Source organism: Argentina anserina, chromosome 4 (assembly GCF_933775445.1).
Source record: "Argentina anserina chromosome 4, drPotAnse1.1, whole genome shotgun sequence".
Taxonomy (NCBI): domain Eukaryota; kingdom Viridiplantae; phylum Streptophyta; class Magnoliopsida; order Rosales; family Rosaceae; genus Argentina; species Argentina anserina.
The window spans coordinates 27,014,246-27,032,447 of record NC_065875.1 but is presented as its reverse complement, the minus strand read 5'-3'; the positions used below and the strand labels follow the sequence as shown (position 1 = coordinate 27,032,447).

Here is an 18,202-nt window from a genome sequence, read left to right as displayed (position 1 = left end):
TTCCAAACCCGCCAATAACTCCACGTGAGTAGGAGACAGAACTGAATCAATACTTGGAGCAAAACCAGAAACATATGAGCCATTACCATCCTTCACAACAATGCCAATACCTCCAGTAGCACTACCAAAATCATAAGCTCCATCCATACAAATACTAAACCAGCCCTGAGGTGGTTTTGCACCATCTAGTTTTCATTCTTGAATATGAGGTTTTACATTAGCTGAACGAAAACCATTAAGCCAGGTAGTGGCACTTAACCTGATTTGAGGAGGTTGAGAAGTAATGTCAGACCATAACAGGTTATTCCTAGCCTTCCAAGTAAACCACATCAACACTAAAAATTCAGTCCAACTATTACCTGAAAGCACAACAGAACATCTTTGCATCCAAGAAACAAAAGATTCACCCAAAACAGTCTCACCTTCTTTCAAATAGATAAAGCGATATAAAACCGTCTACTAAACGTCTAAACATGTTATTATTCACACAATCACACTCCGGTTGCCACTGTTCTTATTTTCTGATTTTACTGTTACCACATTCAGGAACCTAGTCGATCTAACTTGAAATAGTCGATCAGATTGATACATTTCATTCTCCATCGATCGTTTCTGTAGCTAGCTAGCTCATCATATCATACCCGCGAAATCTTCCATCAAACATTTTGGGTCTCACAATTCCTATCTTGAACGTTCGAATATAAAAGATAACAAATCATCAGTGAAATTATTGTAGGCGGATGGTTCAGTTCGATAATGATTGCTCTCTCAGCGTAACCAATGAACGATGGAAAGATGCTCTAACAGTAACACGCATCACCTTAGAAAAAGCAACAATGCATGTTGACGATGAAATCATTGCAACGGTCAAGACTAGCATTGTGGACAGCAGCAGCCAAGGTCCCAGCTCCCCAACTCGCCTTGGTTAGTTGTCTAGGTTGTCCGCTCCAAAATCAATCAGTCGTCCAATCTTTACGGTCCTTTTGCTATTGTGTAGGTTGTCGACTTCCAATCCCAATTATTCAAGGGTGGTGTTATTCACACACCCTTTTTTGTTATTAGCACACCCTATCTATTATTGGAGCCAATGAGAAGCCATTTTGAAGTGGTAATTTGCAATAAAAAGTGATAAAATTAAATAAAGTGTGTTAATAACAAAAAAGGGTATGTGAATAACACTACCTTTATTCAATTATTGTACTATATATTCTTCCATTGGAACCTCCTCGATCGAGGTGTACGTGATGAGGATTCTGGGACAAAATACCAACTATAAATAGCTAGTTGCGAACTTACGATTACCGGGGCAAGTCCTCTTTCCGTTAACAAATATATAATCATATTGATCTTTACACTTCGAATTATTATCCATGTAAAACATGTATCAATAGGTCCAAAGTTTTACTAACCCATGCACGAGTTTGTTTATCAACGAGGGGCAATTAATCTCGAGACTTATATTGATATTTGATTACAAAGAAATGTTCTCTTATTTGATCAACTATTGACGATACTTCCAATACTCGAGAACGTGGCATGGTAAGGTGGTAGTGACCCCCCCCCCCCCACACAAGTTTTGGTATAGTTTCTTTTCATATATAGCATCACTCTAAACGTGGAACTAGTGTGGAAAATCCATTTATTTTTAGAATTCAATTGTAGAAAAGATAATTACTTAATTCATAATTTTGAAAGTTTTACTGGAGGAGTTATTTGAAATGTTTTTTTATTCTAATTTTGACTTTTACATCCTCGTTCCCTAAAATATATAATTTAAGTTTACAATAATATATGGTGCAAAAGTATTCATGTATTTTCACATGCGTTTTGTTTGATAAAGAGAGTTTTGGTTATAATAGTATAGATTTTCAAGTTACAGATACGTAAAACAAAATATTACTCTTTATATACAATATAGAGAATTCGAGAATGAAACTTTTGTAAAGAAGCGGGAGCTAAAGATCTATATTTGGGATTGGACTCTATAGTCCAAGAAATTAGTCTAAAACTTTGGGAAAACACGAGATTAACTTTAATGAGATTAGCTAATCCGCGTGTTAGAGATTTTCGTGACTGTGAAGAGGTGCCGAATTTGGGCGGACTGCACAATCCCTCGCTTCCTTTCTCTCCCTCACTCACTAACCCTCGACTGTGGAGAGGTTCTCTCTCTCTCTCTCTCTCTCTCTCTCTCTCTCTATATATATATATATATCTCTCTCTCTCTCTCTTAATCTAAAGCTGACTTTTCTGATTAGACGTTGATGCGGCGATGCCACAAAGAAGAAGACGCCTCAAGATCTTAGGTCTCGTCTCTAAAAAAGTAAGGAGAAGGAATAAGAGCTCGGCGCGATCTGACTCCGGTCGTCGCTTTTGACACCTTCTTGATTTAACCTGGGGGAACTCGCCAACAGGCATTGAGACCTTGCGCATCGCTTAGATATGCATTTATGTCGGCTCCTCTCATCAACGCTTGGTTCACTCAATATGCTCACCAGGTTTTCTCTCTCTCTCTCTCTCTCTCTCTCTCTCTCTCTCTCATCTTTTGTATCATCTGTTTATGGACCATCATCTCTAGATTAATTGATCTCTAGATTGAGTCATTTATGTGAATAATTCATTGATTAATATTGTATCAGTCGCATACTTGCAGGACCAGTTTGTTTCTCTATGTTCCTGGTACGTATAATCAGAATCCATGTGGTTCATATTGCACTTCTGGAAATGCACTGCACTTTGTTTACATGACTTCGATGTATATTGATTCATTTCGAGTCTTTTCTTTTGTTGAAATCTCTTTGCTCATGCTAATAGATATTTATTTTGGAATTCTTTGTGTGTTTCGGTTCCCTCACTCCCCCTTGCCACAACTTTTATGAGACTTGATAAAAGTCATGAAAACTGAGCTTGAAGTTCAATTTGTTCAATTGTAACAATTATACGCCTTATAGATGAAGTCACATTTAAGATAGACTAAACCTAGTATAGTATGTCATAATTATTAGGTTGAGAGAAGACTGAAGAGCTGTGTGCATTAAAACTCATCATTAGAATTTAGAAATTATGTGTTCATGTAATATATTAGGTAAGCTCAATCCACTTTGCAATATTTGAACTAGAAGTGCAAAATTTTAACGGTGGTAAATGCTTTTTCCCAAATATATGAACTAGCAATGTAGAAACTTGATAGTGCAAATTCCAACTTGATATATGCTTTTTCCCAAAATGACAACTTTTGTGCATGAACATCATATTGACTAGAGCAAATACAAATAGAATAATGCTAGATGTATATGGTATGACATGTTTGGACCAGTGGCAAGAACTTCATGCTCTTCAATAAAACTGGGAGATACTACTTCATTTGCGGTAATGTCCAGTGCTCCAATGGGATGAAAGTCTACGTGCTCGTCTATCCTGTGCCCACACCAACAACTTCTCCATTTGCCAAGAATTCTTCGTCAAACTCCTCTGGCTTGGTGGCTCCCCGACTGGGATTTCGTGTTCTGGTGGCATCATTGGTAGTGATGTGGTATGGAGGTGCTTGGGTCTAGTGCTTATGTTGCGGTTTGTGTTGGTGAAGTTTTGTAACTTAGGGAAGTGTACAATTTATTCTTTCAACTTCCAGTTGTGGACTTGTATGTGTAAACTATTACTCTACTTTGATTTTAGTGGCTTACATATGTATGAACTTGTGGCTTACTTATAATCATGAAGGACATTTTTAAATTGAAGATTGATGGCTTGCTTGTGGATAAGGTGAAAGAATGTGAGAATGTTGTTCCATTATAGGCCAATTGTTACAGGAAATATGCAAATGATGAAGTAAGATTGCTTATATGAACATGTGTTACTAATGAAATATTATGTTATTATTGAATAAGACTTGTTATAATTCGAAAAATAATTTAGTAACAAAACTTATTTGGTATGGTGGTTCGTTAAACGTGAGACTTGACTATTCTGTTAATTATGTTCGTTAGTCCAAGACTGCATCAAACATGGGTCATGGATTACTGTACCATAATCCAAGCCAGCACAATATAGGACTAAGCAAAGACTTAGTCCGCAATTAAATAGTCCGGGAAAACAAACGTGCCCTCCCTTATAGTCTCTCTTACTCTATATTGATGCAGATAGCATATCGATTGGTGTCAAACATCACACACTTATATTGACTCATACGATCTTTTGGGGAACTACTAGGAATAAGCAACGTCTAAGACTCTAAGTTAACATTTGGTGCCTTGGTGATTGCAATTATCTACTCACATCTCAGATTTCAAAACTCGTGGTGAGAATACCACATATAGGACAAGTATAGTATTACTGATGTCCTTTTTTGTTGGGCAAATTTGACGAATATGTTTTAAGCCGTAGTCAAGATAGCTTCTTATCTAGTACCCTACCACCCATCGAGGTCCGAAAGCATGCTAGTGGATGGCTGGGATGCTATTTCCAATCTTATCGGATGTCCCCGAAGGGATATGGCTGGATGCTATTACGTATCACTGTTTGATTTGTTTCTCATTCTCAGTTCGCAGGACAAACCATTCACGTGTGAAAAATGATTCATTGTTTCAAAAGTTCTTGCATGGATCCATTTGTAAGCCCATGTTCTCAGGGCCGTAGCCTCGAATCATTTTGTTCATTCGAACATGATTGGTACGTCTGTGTTGGGCTGGTGTAGTCGTTGCACGAACAATATGGATTCCACGTTTGACACACCTGCCCCATTTTAGCATAAACTACCAAGTTTTTTGCAACAATTTGTACTAGACTGCTAGCGCCTAGCATCACCATCTTGTTGTTATTAGTGGCTTAGTACGTATTCAATAGTTTTACCACAGTGCAAAGAATATACAATTTTCTCTCTCTAAAGAATACGCCATTTGAAAATCCATCTACTATATTAACAATTTCGACTCAGAATTTGCATGTGATAACATAATCTATTGTGGAAAAAAGTGAAGTCGCGAAGATGAGCAGGTGTTTAGAAGGTCTGATAATTTAAACCACATGGCCACAGATCTATATGATTTATCATTTATGATTACCAAAATTCGACTTGAGTTCTACCACATTTAGAAATTAAAACCAAAAATACATAGGGAGAAACAATTTCGATTGCAAACATTCAAAAAAAAAAATCCCTCCACGTGTATATCCTTTACCGGACTCTACCGATACAAGGGGCCCCACCCCTTAAACCCTTTCGCGCAGCAACTCGCCACTGCATCACGAGAGCAGTGCTATAAAACCCTCTCTCCTATCAACGACCTCCATTTCATTTCATCACTCTCCTCAAAACCCGAAGGCCTAAAACAAACTCACCGAAGAGTCGAGTCCACTCCCAAAAATGGACTCGTCATCTTCATCTTCATCATCATCACCAACCTCCGCTCTGAACCTCGCCATGGCCGCCTTAGTCGGCGCCTCCCTCATGGCCGTCTCCGCCTTCTACATCCACAAACGCAGCGTCGACCAAGTCATCGACCGCCTCATCGAGATCCGCCGCAAGCCGCCTTCCCGCCTCCACTCCCACCCCGACGCCTCCGAAGAAGAAGAAGAGGAAGATTACATCGAAGAAGACGAGCGGCGAGGAGGAGCCTCTGCCTCCGACCGCGACAACACCGTCGTCGACCGCAAAACGACGCCGTCTCAGTCGTTGGACGAGAAGTCGATTCCCTACTACAGAATCTCGTCGTCAATTCCCAATGCGGATATGAGGTCCGGCGGTTTGATCGAGGAGGTCGCTAAGTTTGATCCGCTCTCCAATTATCGAGCTCCTCGGTTCTCTTCGTCGGCGGATAGGCTCAATTTCATCCCCTCCGACCTCCCGCCGCTCCGAACCGATCAACCTAACGGTCTCTTACACTCTCTTTTCACTTGAATTTACTCTTTCTGTTTCGATTTTTTTAACTTTTCACTCGCGTAATTTTTGAGTTTTTATATTTGTAGTGTCTCAGTCTGTTGGTAGGTTAACGACTCCGAGATCTCACGCCGGACGTGTGGATGATTCCGATGAGGAAGGAACTGAGTATGCTAATGAGGATGATTCTCCTTTCAACTATGAGAATGGAGATGCAAATGACAATGTAGGTTTACCTCAATGTTGTCACTCGCTATTCGTATGCATTGTGCTGATCAGAAAAAAATGATCATGTTGTTCTTCTTTTGTTGTTTCAGTCAGTTTACCAAAATGAAGGTACCAATGCCAAGGGCTTTGAACGCAGTGGTGAAAAATATCTGTTGTTCGTAAATTTATTATCTCTAGTTCTAAAACTGAAAGAAGAATTCATATCTGAAATAAAATCAATGCTCTAGAAAACACACCACACTGTAGATATTCATCAATAAGATTTTATGGAGAAAGAGTTTATGCTAATTTTCTTTGGTGGAGTAATACTGTCTATGTGCAAACGCAAACAGGCAGTAATGGGTTGTACTTTAAACTCACTTTTGTTTCGACAACTTTAATTATAAGTTCAGTGTGTATGATGGAATTGCCTCTGGACATTTCACTAGTAGATGTATGGTGATTGTGAATTTGAGCTGTCAAACTCTTATGCAGTGATGCGTACAAGTAACAGCTTTATACAAGAGGTAGATGGAGGTTCGGCACAGCTGGGGAGGAATGACCCCTCTTTTGCAAGAATTCTTTTACCACTAACTGCACCAATGAATGGTAATTTAATATCCAACTAATAATTACTTTCGCAACTCTGTCACTTGCTTTATTTTTCATTCCGAGTCCCTTTTTTATCTGCAGTGGTTCACTTATCATTCTAGTTACACTTGAATACATTTTGTTCATTTAAAAAAAATCCATTTTTTTGGATGCTGTAGCATAATTGATTTTGACATTGTGAAATGCTACATATATAATTTTCTGTCAGTCTGATATGAGAATGTCGTTTCTTTTGTTTCATTTGTCTGGATTTGATTTCAATATGCCAGTCACAACATCAAATTATTGATGTTGGGTTATAGATTGAAGCATCTTTCTCTTTTTGTCAAAACAATGTTATCTAGAATCAAAAAACAAAGAGGATGAAGAAGTACACCGGATGATACGCGATTGCTTGGATCTGCGCAAGAAGTACCTTTACAGGGAAAATGTTGTTACATGGAGGGTAGCCAAGCCAGATTCATCAGAGAAGAAAAGCAACCCATTTCATTTTGAACCTGTTAAACCATCAGCTGTGAGTTATTCAGTGCTCATTTAAAATATACCAAACTTTTGGGTGTTCATGTTTTCAAGTTACTTGCTTATTAGCTGTTGGTTTAGTTACTTTTTTCTTCCGGATATCTATGCAGCACTGCTTTAGGACGGAGGACGGTGTCGTACATGTTTATGCAAGTGAAAATGGTAAGAATTGAAACTTAATTTGAAGTTTCTTTGGTTTTAGTTAATTTAGTGAGAGAATGTTGCATATGAGAAACTTATGTTTTGTTACCCTTGCAGACTCTGAAGAGCTCTACCCTGTTGCGAGTGCTACAACATTTTTCACTGATCTTCATTATCTCCTTAAAGTTGTGTCTATCGGAAATGTTCGCTCTGTATGCTATCATAGGTTAAGATATCTTGACGAGGTTGGTTTAGCTACTTAGGCTTATCTTTCAATCTTTGGGTTCTGTTTTTGACTTATCTGGTTAACGTGCAGAAATACCGTGTACATCATTTATTAAATGAGGGGGAGGAATTCTTAGCTCAGAACTCAGAAGGGTGCACCCCACCGTGATTTTTACAACATTAGAAAAATTGATACACATGTGCATCATTCTGCTTGCATGAACCAGAAGCATCTTCTGAATTTTATCAAGTCAAAGCTGAAAAAAGAACCTGATGAGGTACAAGATTATGTTCCTTTTAATTTGTTTCAGTTAATTGGATGTGTTACAGATTCAACCTTTTTCATTTTTTTTGTGACAGTTGAAATTTCTAAATATGAGATTAAGTTACTTGGATGCAGGTTGTCATATTCAGAGATGGAAAGTATCTTACACTCAAGGAAGTTTTTGAGAGTTTGGACTTGACAGGGTAAACATTGCATGTCCTGATACTGTTTATCTATGGATAATAAAAGCCCTTTCTCTCTCTGACTCACTCACATTGATTTTTTTTAGGTATGATCTGAATGTTGACTTATTAGATGTTCATGCGGATAAGACTACTTTTCATCGATTCGACAAGTTCAACCTTAAGTATAATCCATGTGGACAGAGCAGACTCAGAGAGATATTCTTGAAGCAAGACAATCTTATCCAAGGTATGATCATTTTGAAAGTAAATTGTTAAGATCTGGAGATCATGGATATTCTCGTTGGTTCTTGTTCAATTTTCCTTTGAAAATCAACTCTTATATAAATTGAAGTGCATAGTTTTATTAATCTCTTCAGATGGAATTGTCTTGTAAAGCTAATGTTTTACTTGGGTATACAATTGCAGGACGATTTTTAGCAGAAGTAACAAAGGAAGTTTTAAAAGACCTTGAAGGCATGAAATATCAGGTTTTTCTCTTTAAAATTTTATAGGAAAACAAAAGTCTACTGCTCTCTCTTTGTCTCTATTCTTAGTTACAAATAGAGGTTTGCTTCATTAATGATGTGTGCATGTCTGATTATGAATTTCTCCTTTGACAGATGGCAGAGTACAGGATTTCAATTTATGGAAGAAAACAAAGTGAGTGGGATCAACTGGCAAGCTGGTTTGTTAACAATGACATTTATAGCGAGAATGTAGTATGGTTAATACTGGTACATTAATGCTTTTTTATTTTCCTTCTATATCTGTTCTGTTTTAGTAGTCAATGTCTATCTTCATCGCTGAGATCTTCTATCTGTGACATGGTTGTTGTCGTTGACTTTGGAGGGGTTGGATTGGTGTATCATTATCAAAACAGAAATGTTTTCAGCATATTAGTGTAACGACACCAAAATTTCGAGCATAAAAATTCAAATTCCGAAGTCATGAAACACTAAAACAATCTCAATGAATCGAAATCATTTTAAATGCCACATCGGATCATTATTGAGTTCACAACACAACTCAGACAAACCAATTATTACAAACCAAATTCATAATTCAACATTACATCAAATGGAAATGTAATAATCTTCACAAATTCTCACAAAAATCCACAAATAAATCCTCACCACAAGCTGGACATAAATAACTTCAAGTCCTCTGAGCGATCCGTCACTTTCCGCTAATCCACACCTGCGGAGTTATCCCTTACACCATCGTATTGGTGCACCGGGATTGTAAACACAAACCCGATAAGCTTTACAGCTCGTATGAGTAAAACATAAATAAAACTCGTATATAACTATATACAAAAAAATCCATAAAAACATCAATTATAAATGCATTCATGAGTCAATAGACGGCCCATCTGGTTGTCTATAAATAATAAAATGAAAGTGCTCATGAGAAATTGGGTAACCCCTCTGATTACCCATATGCATTTATAACACGGGTATTCATGAGCACCGGTACACCTCTGTTACCCCTCATGTAGTACACCACCGACATAGGCAACCTCCTGCCACCCAATGTCTAAAAATATGAGTACTCATGAGCCGATAACCCATCTGTTACCCCACATGCAGTACTCCGACAGACAAACTAGAGCTCTAACTGTATCGTAACTTTCGCCCGGCCAAAGACTAGGTTCCGACATGCCAAACAAGTCCGAAGACTGGTCCGAAAACATAAACTCGTCCGAAGACAAAAACACGTCCGAAGACATAAAACTCGTCCGAAGACATAAACACGTTTTAACAAACTCAATGTTAAAACCACGTACAATAAGCATCACGTTATATTGTACAATCAAATCAAAATGCTCAATATATATATATCTCATCATCAAAATGATCTTATTCACAATAAAATCCTAACAGTATATAATATAACAAACTATATATATGTACATATTTACCATTTATACAAATATATATTTCACTATATCATATACATGTCATATTTCATTCTTTAAAATTCTGCATAAATCCCGAATTACCGCTAGAGTAGATTCGTAATGTGAGATTTTACTCACTTTATTAACTCGAGCGTAATCTCACAATTTCCGAAGGTAATTCATTTCCTTGATTTATCGATCACCTTGAAAAGATAAGAAAAGAATTTAGAATTGTTTCGTCAACCTTAAATGCCGAAACAGTAATAATAAGTTATTGTTCAGCAATTTCTGGTTTTACGAAATTATTGTTCACGAAATTACTATTCACGTATTTCTGTATAAATACACATCAATTACGTATCCATGTACGTATACATACTGTTTATATATTTATGTACATATGAATACTATTCAAATGTAAATAATGTCTCAGTAAATATTAATTACTGATTTATCCTTCTGAAATTACTTTTTAAAATTAATGAAAGTAATTTATATTTACATTTACCGTATGTAAAATAAATTTACATTTACCGTATGTAAATCAATTTTACATTTACCGCACGTAAAAATACATTACAAATTTACCCTTTAAAAACACTGTTCACGCGCCGCCGCACGTGGCAGCGCATGGGGTACACGCGCCACCTCCAGCAGGCCGCACGTGGCGCTCACGCGGCACTCACTGTGGCAGCGTGTGGGGCCCACGTGCCGAGCCTAAAGCCGGCGCGTAGCACGCCACCGCCGCCCCATTTCTCTTCCTTTCTCCTCCCTCTTCTCCTCCACGGCCTCACGCCGCCTCCTACCCCCTCCACGCACCCACACGCGCCGCCTAAGGCGGCGGTAACCCCTCCTCCTTTCCTTCTCCAATCTCCTCCAATCTTCCACAAATCTATCAAAAAACACCACAATAACATCACAACAACTCGATTCAATCAACCCTTACCTTGTTCAAGCCGTGGAAGCACCAAAGAGGCGCCGGAGTGGCTCGACAGTGGCGGAGGAAATATGCAGAAACTTGGCGACGTCCTTGCGACTTCACGACGACGTGGGTCCTTGCGACGTCGTAGAGCCGGGCGGTGCGTGTCACGGCGGCCCAGGGAGGCAGATCGCCGGAGGCGATTTTTCTGAGGTGAGGGAGAGAGAGTTCGGGGAGAGAGAAGAAAGGGAGGCGGAGAAAGAGAGGAGAGAGGGTTTCCAATTTTGGACCTATGTATGTAGTTGTAGTTTTGAAACAGTACAGTACTAAAATTTTCTCAACAGGAAAAGCATTGCTATGTCACTACTAGAAAACTATGATAGGGAAATCTGGACCGGCACTTACTAATTACTATCATGAGACAACAATTTATAACAGATAAGTTATTACGTGCACATTTAGAGACAATGGAAGATGAAATTGAATTCAGAGAATATCATTGAAGACAAATGTTCCAACTGTTGGTGATTTTGCTGCTAACTGAATGTAAACTGCAATGAATATTTGTTGTAATAACCCTAAATTTCAAATACATTATTTGAATTAATTTGAGTCCTATAAAGACATGAATTTCAGTTTAAATGAATATGATTGTTTGCAAACGTTGCGAAATGGAAACGGAAATGTTCCGAGAACGTTAGTAAGAAAACGTTACGTTTCCGAACGAATTTATCGACTTTTATTTCGTCGCTCGGTTGTGAAAACTTTCTTCACGAAAGTTGTAGAGCACGTCGATACGAATTCGTGGATATGTGACGCGTTCTAATCGGACGACGTACGTAAAAGTTATTAACGTCGGAAGTTAGTTTCCGATTTGGAAACTAGTATAAATAGAATGATTTAGAGATTAGGGTTTCCATTTCAGGAAAACCCATTCTCTCACTCTCTCCAAACAGCCGCCCCCCTTTTTCTCTCTCTCTCTCTCGGCTCTCTCTCCTTCCCCCGACTCCCCCTTCTTCAAGAAATTCCACCAAGACCGGACGAACTCCGGCTCCGTGCTGCTCACCGCCGGTCGCTGCTCCACCACAACACGTCTGCATCCTTCCCGAAGCAAGACGCGCCTTCCTTCGTCGCTGTGGATCGACACCGAGCCTTCCCCCTCCGAAAACTCCATCGCCGACGATCTCCTCATCCAGGTGGTTGTGTGCTACACCGCTCCTCCCTACGGCATCGCGAGTTCCCCCTCGCCAAAACCCAAGCTCGCCACACCGCCCCTCACCCAAGCCGAGCACTGCCGATCCGACAAGCTTCGGTGCATCCAAGAGATTGATTAGGTGAGATTTACGTTTGTTTGGTTGTGTTGATGGGTTGTTGTAATTTTGGGATCGAATTGGAGTGATTTTGGAGAAGATCGGAGGAAGGAGGGTATGGTAGACACCGCCGCCTTAGGCGGCGCGTGTGGGAGTGTGTAAGGGTCTAGGGGCGGCATGAGGCAGTGGAGGAGGAAGGGAAAAGAAAAGGGAGAGATTTGGGGCGGCGGTGGCGTGCCACGCGCCGGTTTTGGGCTCGGCGCGTGGGCCCCACGCGCTGCCACAGTGAGCGGAGCGTGAGAGCCACGCGCCGCCACGTGCGGCGGTAAGAACAGTTTTGACAGAAGGGTATTTTGGTAATTTACTGTTTGCGGTAAATGTAAATGTAAATTTTATTTACTACGGTAAATGTAATTAAATTTTACCTTCGGTAAATGTAAATATAAATTACTTTCAGTAAATGTAAAAAGTAATTTGTAAAAGGTAATTAGTAAATTTTATTTACTGAGATTGTATTTACCTTTAAACAGAAATACGTATATAATATTTATACGTACAGAAATACGTATATAATAGTTATACATACAAAAATACATATATAATATTTATACGTACAAAATACGTATATAGTACTTATACGTACAGAAATACGTATTAATTGAGTATTGTACAGTAACCGTGAATAGTGAATAGTGAACAGTAACTTCGTATAAACCAAAGTTGCTGAACAGTAACCGTTTATTACTGTTTTGGCATTTAAAGGTTTAACGAAACGATCCTAAATTCCTTTCTTATCTTTTCAAGGTGATCTATAAAGCGAGGGAAGGAAATTATCTTCAGAAATTGTGGGATTCACGCTCAAGTCAATAAGGTGAGTAAAATCTCACTGAATTACGAATCTACCCTCGTGGTGATTCAACATTTTTGCAAGTGTGTTTATTTAATGAATTACAATATGTATATAATTTAGTGGACTACATATATACAGTATAATGGTAATAAGTACAAATATATATATAGTTCATTAAATTGCATACTGTTATTAATTCATTAAAAATAGTCAATTCGGTGACAGAAAATATGACATGTATAGGACATAGAGAACTATGTATATAGTATAAATGGTAAATAAATACGAATATATATAGTTCGCTATATAATATACTGTTATGATTTTTATTGTGGTGATATTGTGAAAGTTTTAAAACGTGCAATATGATGAGTGATTATTGTACATGATTTTATCACGGAAAATGTGAAATATTGTGATTTGTCTTCGGACGTGATGTGTGGTACAATATGATGTGAGATTATTGTACATGATTTTATCACGGAAAATGTGAAATATTGTGATTTGTCTTCGGACGTGATGTGTGGTACAATATGATGTGAGATTATTGTACATGTGAGGCAAGTCGGAACCTAGCCTTTGGCCGGGCGAAGGTTACGATACAGTTAGAGCTCTAGTCTGTCTGCCATAGTACTGCATGAAGGTAACGGGTGGTTATCTGCTCATGGGTACTCAGCTTGTTGTGGATGTTGGGTGGCGGGTGGTTACCCAACATCAGCGGTATACTAAGTGAGGGGTAACAGATGTGTACCAGCGCTCATTAGTTACCATTTTGTGAAAGTATTAGAGTAACCAGATGGGTTGCTCGTTTTCTCATGATTTTCATTATACTGTGTTGATGTGGAGTTGTGTCTTTTATGAGACGAGAGTTATTGCAATATTTTACTCATACGAGCTGTAAAGCTTACCGGGTTTGTGTTGCAATCCCGGTGCACCAATTTCAATGGTGTAGGGGATACTTCCGCAGGTGCTGAGTAGTGGTGATTGAGTGACGACTCCGAAGACTCGAAGTCGATCGCATCCAGTTGTGGTGAGGTTCCAGCGTGGATTGTGTGTGAGATTTGGTGTGATTTTATTTGTGAGGTTGTTGTGAGGATTATACAATTCCATTTGTTATATGTTGAATTATCATTTGGGTTTGTAATAATCGGCTTGACTGAGTTATATTTTAAACTCAGATGTGATCCGCTGCAACATTAAAATGATTTCGATTTCATTGAGATTATTTTTGTGTTTAACGATTTTAAGATTTTGAGTTTTTAAGCTCGAAATTTTAGGGTCGTTACAGTTGGTATCAGAGCCTAATTGCGTATTTGGCGATTATCAATATCATCCGGGGGCGATGATCCGACTGCAGGCGGGCCCCCATCACATGCTCCTCGGTATTGATATGTCGTCGGGTACGCGAGAGTGTTTTAGGAGCCATACCTCACGGTTTGGTCCTGTAGAGAGTATTGTGACGATACTCCGATGATTCACCTTCTTCTGAAATTTCATGATTGATATTGGTTGGATCTATTTTGTCGAATTCGAGACTTCACAAGTATGACTGAGTGTTGATTGTTGAATGGTGATGAATTTGGAAAATGGCCGTGGACAGGGCCGAGGACGGACGAGAGGTCGAGGCCAAGTTAGGGCTGCAGGCCGAGTTCGCAATGTATAGAACCTTTATAAGGAGGCTGCTCCACTGGAAAGACAAGTTGATCTTGTTGCTATCATTAGAGACGATAGTCGTGTGTTGAGGTTGATCACGGACATGAGTGAGCTGCTAGGGCTGTCATTTCATGACGCTTGGATCATATGGTAGCGGACCATTGGATCGGAGTATTGGAACTTACTTGGTGATGATCGAGTACTCTGAGTTAGAGAAGAGGATGATAGCCACATTCACTTATTGATAGTTGGCAGTGGAGGGGTTAGGATTGATTCCTACGCCTATGGGAAACTCTTTATGTGTCACTTCGCTTTTGGAGTGTTCCTCGAAATTGGAGACAATGAACGGCTTGTCCTATTGTGACTGGAAGTAGAGAGTTCTCTGCTTATTTGATAGTGATTCCGGACCACACTATGATGTGATCTGAGGAATTGATTGGTTGAGGCCGCAGTACGCGGTGATTGATTGTGTTGACATGATGAGTTCTTTCATAGACCCAGGATACCAGAGTTTCGTATCTGTGCCTCGAGTCGGATAATGCCATGATAGCTAGAGTCTTGGCAAAGGTGGAGTTTGTGGATCTAGAAGTAGCTATCACAGACATTGTTCTACTATTCGAGTATAGTGAGGTGTTTCAGGAGATACTGAGTTACCTCCTTCGAGAGTTGTTGAATTCTTTATTGATGATGTGCTTGGTATAGCATCTGTATCAAAGGCGCCTTATGGGGATTGGGAAAGAATGAGTTTAAAGGATTGAAAGAGCAGATAGATGACATATTAGACCTAGGGTTCATCAAACCTAGTGTCTCAGCTTGAGTTGTGCCGGTGTTATTCGTGAATAAGAAAGAAGTCTCATGCGGTTGAGTGTGAATTATAGGGGAATGATTAAGGTGACCATCAAGACTAGGTATCATTTCCCTAGGATTATTGATGTGTGTGATACGTCCTTAAGGTGGTGATACAATTATTTAACTGAGATTCACATTACGTCGTTGTTGCGTTCCAGCTCGTTTTGTTTCGGACATTGACAATTGAAGTTACACATTGTTCTTGGCTGAGCAAGAAATCTAATGTGTTAAAGAAATTTCATTTAGACGTCACAAATTAATTATTTTGCTAGATGAGCATTTAATTGAGAACGCTGATCTTTCAGGATTTAATTATTTTGGTGTTGGGGATTGGAACTTCACAATGCCACAGGTCCAAATGAGACGCAATGACTCTGAAGTAAACTCTATTGAAGGTAAGGTATGAGATGACCCTAGCTTAGTGGTGTTTTGACGAATTTTTCGTGACAAGCACCTTCCAACCGGTAAAGAAATGGTTGAGAATCAGATTTTCCTTTCACGTGCAAGTAGTATTAGTATTTGAGACTTAGATGCTCTTTTTCCCTCTATGCATCAAATTATTATTGTTGGATAAGGAGATGTTGACTCAAGTGTTCAACCAGGGATAAATTTTATGATAAGAGAGTGATCAATTATATTGCTGCTTGCATAGGAGTTTTTTTGGCCGAATGCGTTGGCCATGAGAGTCATGATAAAAGTAAAGAAACAAATGTTAGAGTGGTGGTGTGGCAACAATCTTGGGTTAGTCTGGACGAGATGGTGGACCCAATATCAGGATTCAGTTGTTGCATTGTTTACTGAATTTATTGTATTACAACTGTGGGAAAAATCAATGCTATAGATGATGCCACTGGGGCGTTGTGGGGGACCATGTGTCATACAGTTGAGGTATGCATGAACCAAGGGGTATGGTATATCTCGATTGTGGTTGTGTTTATTTTGCACTGTAATTCCACCTAATATTCATGTTCCACTATTGGGAGATAAATATTTTCTTTACCTGTCCTGCGACTTGAAGCAGGTAGCTGTAACTTCTTTCCGACGGTAAGCTTTGGTGAAGGTGGTAGGATGCGTGATGCATATCTCTTGTGGGGGTGGTAGAATTTTCTACAGCCTTTTGCGTATATTAGTCGATTCTCTGGTGAACTGTTTGAGAGTAATTCTTAATCCAAGGTGGTGTTCTGTGGTGGTTGTGAACTCAATGAGTTAAGATTTCTTTATTGTGTTGCCGATACAAATATGGTACTTGAGTGGGTATCATGCACGACAACTTTTTATGGTTATAATAAGATGATCATGAAAGGGGATTATTTTGTTGATTGGAATGAATGGTAGGTTCATTATTCTAATGATGATTGGTGGTGAAGTCATGAAGGTATTGTCGTGATAAAGCACGTTTATTTGAAAACCACTATGTGTAATGTAAGTAGTAGGCATGTGTTAATCATTAATTTGACTCATGTTAGATGTTGAGAGTTTCAGCCATGCTCAGTGGTGGGAGCTAACTCATGACGTGAGGATAGTCTGTCAAATCGCAAGAGAGTGGTGAACTAGACAAAAGAGGGCGTTGACGCCTCCATGCTGAAAACATCATTAGGTTTCGGGAGGATGATTATATTTTGAGTAGCTCACATGCGACTATTATGGTTAGGACATGTGACAGATTGTCTGATGGAGGAAGTTTGAGGTAACTGAAGATAGGTTGAGAGCTTGTATGGTGGATTTTAAGGTAGCTGTGAAATCATTTGACATTGATTGAGTTCGCCTACAACGACAGTTACCATTCCAGCATCGGCATGGTACCCTGTGAGGCACTTAAGGTAGACCATGTCGAACACCTATCTGTTGGGTCAAGTTGGATGTAGTGAGATTTGACAAGAAAGAAAGTTGGCGGAGGTATGTTGGGCCTTTGAGATTCTCGAGAAGGTGGGAAAACTAGCCTTCCCAACTAGCATGTCGGGCATTCACAACGCCTTCCACATTTCTATGTTGGGAAAGTAGGAACCATATAAGACGCATGTGATCGATCATAGCACCATTGAGGTGAAGGGAAATACCACTTTTGTTATTGAGCCGGATCGTGTTCTGGGTAGATCCACAAAGAAGCTTCGTGGGAAGGAAGTAGAACTAGTCAAGGTGTTAGTGAGCCATCATGATGAAGATGATGCAACTTTGGAGCTAGAGTCGAATATGAAGACAAGATATCTACAGTTGTTTGTTGAGTGAGTTTGAATTTCGGGACGAAATTCCTTTAAGGGGGGTAGATTGTAATAACCCTAAATTTCAAATACATTATTTGAATTAATTTGAGTCCTATAAAGACATGAATTTCAGTTTAAATGAATATGATTATTTGCAAACGTTGCGAAATGGAAACGGAAATGTTCCGAGAACGTTAGTAAGAAAACGTTACGTTTCCGAACGAATTTATCGACTTTTATTTCGTCGCTCGGTTGTGAAAACTTTCTTCACGAAAGTTGTAGAGCACGTCGATACGAATTCGTGGATATGTGACGCGTTCTAATCGGACGACGTACGTAAAAGTTATTAACGTCGGAAGTTAGTTTCCGATTTGGAAACTAGTATAAATAGAATGATTTAGAGATTAGGGTTTCCATTTCAGGAAAACCCATTCTCTCACTCTCTCCAAACAGCCGCCCCCCTTTTTCTCTCTCTCTCTCTCTCGGCTCTCTCTCCT

General features: G+C 39.2%; 1 pseudogene; it reads left to right on the top strand.

Annotated features, from left to right (window-relative positions):
* The first annotated feature begins 5,337 nt into the window (after positions 1 to 5,337).
* Positions 5,338 to 17,730, top strand: LOC126792513 (AMP deaminase-like; annotated as a pseudogene).
* Positions 17,731 to 18,202: the final 472 nt, after the last annotated feature.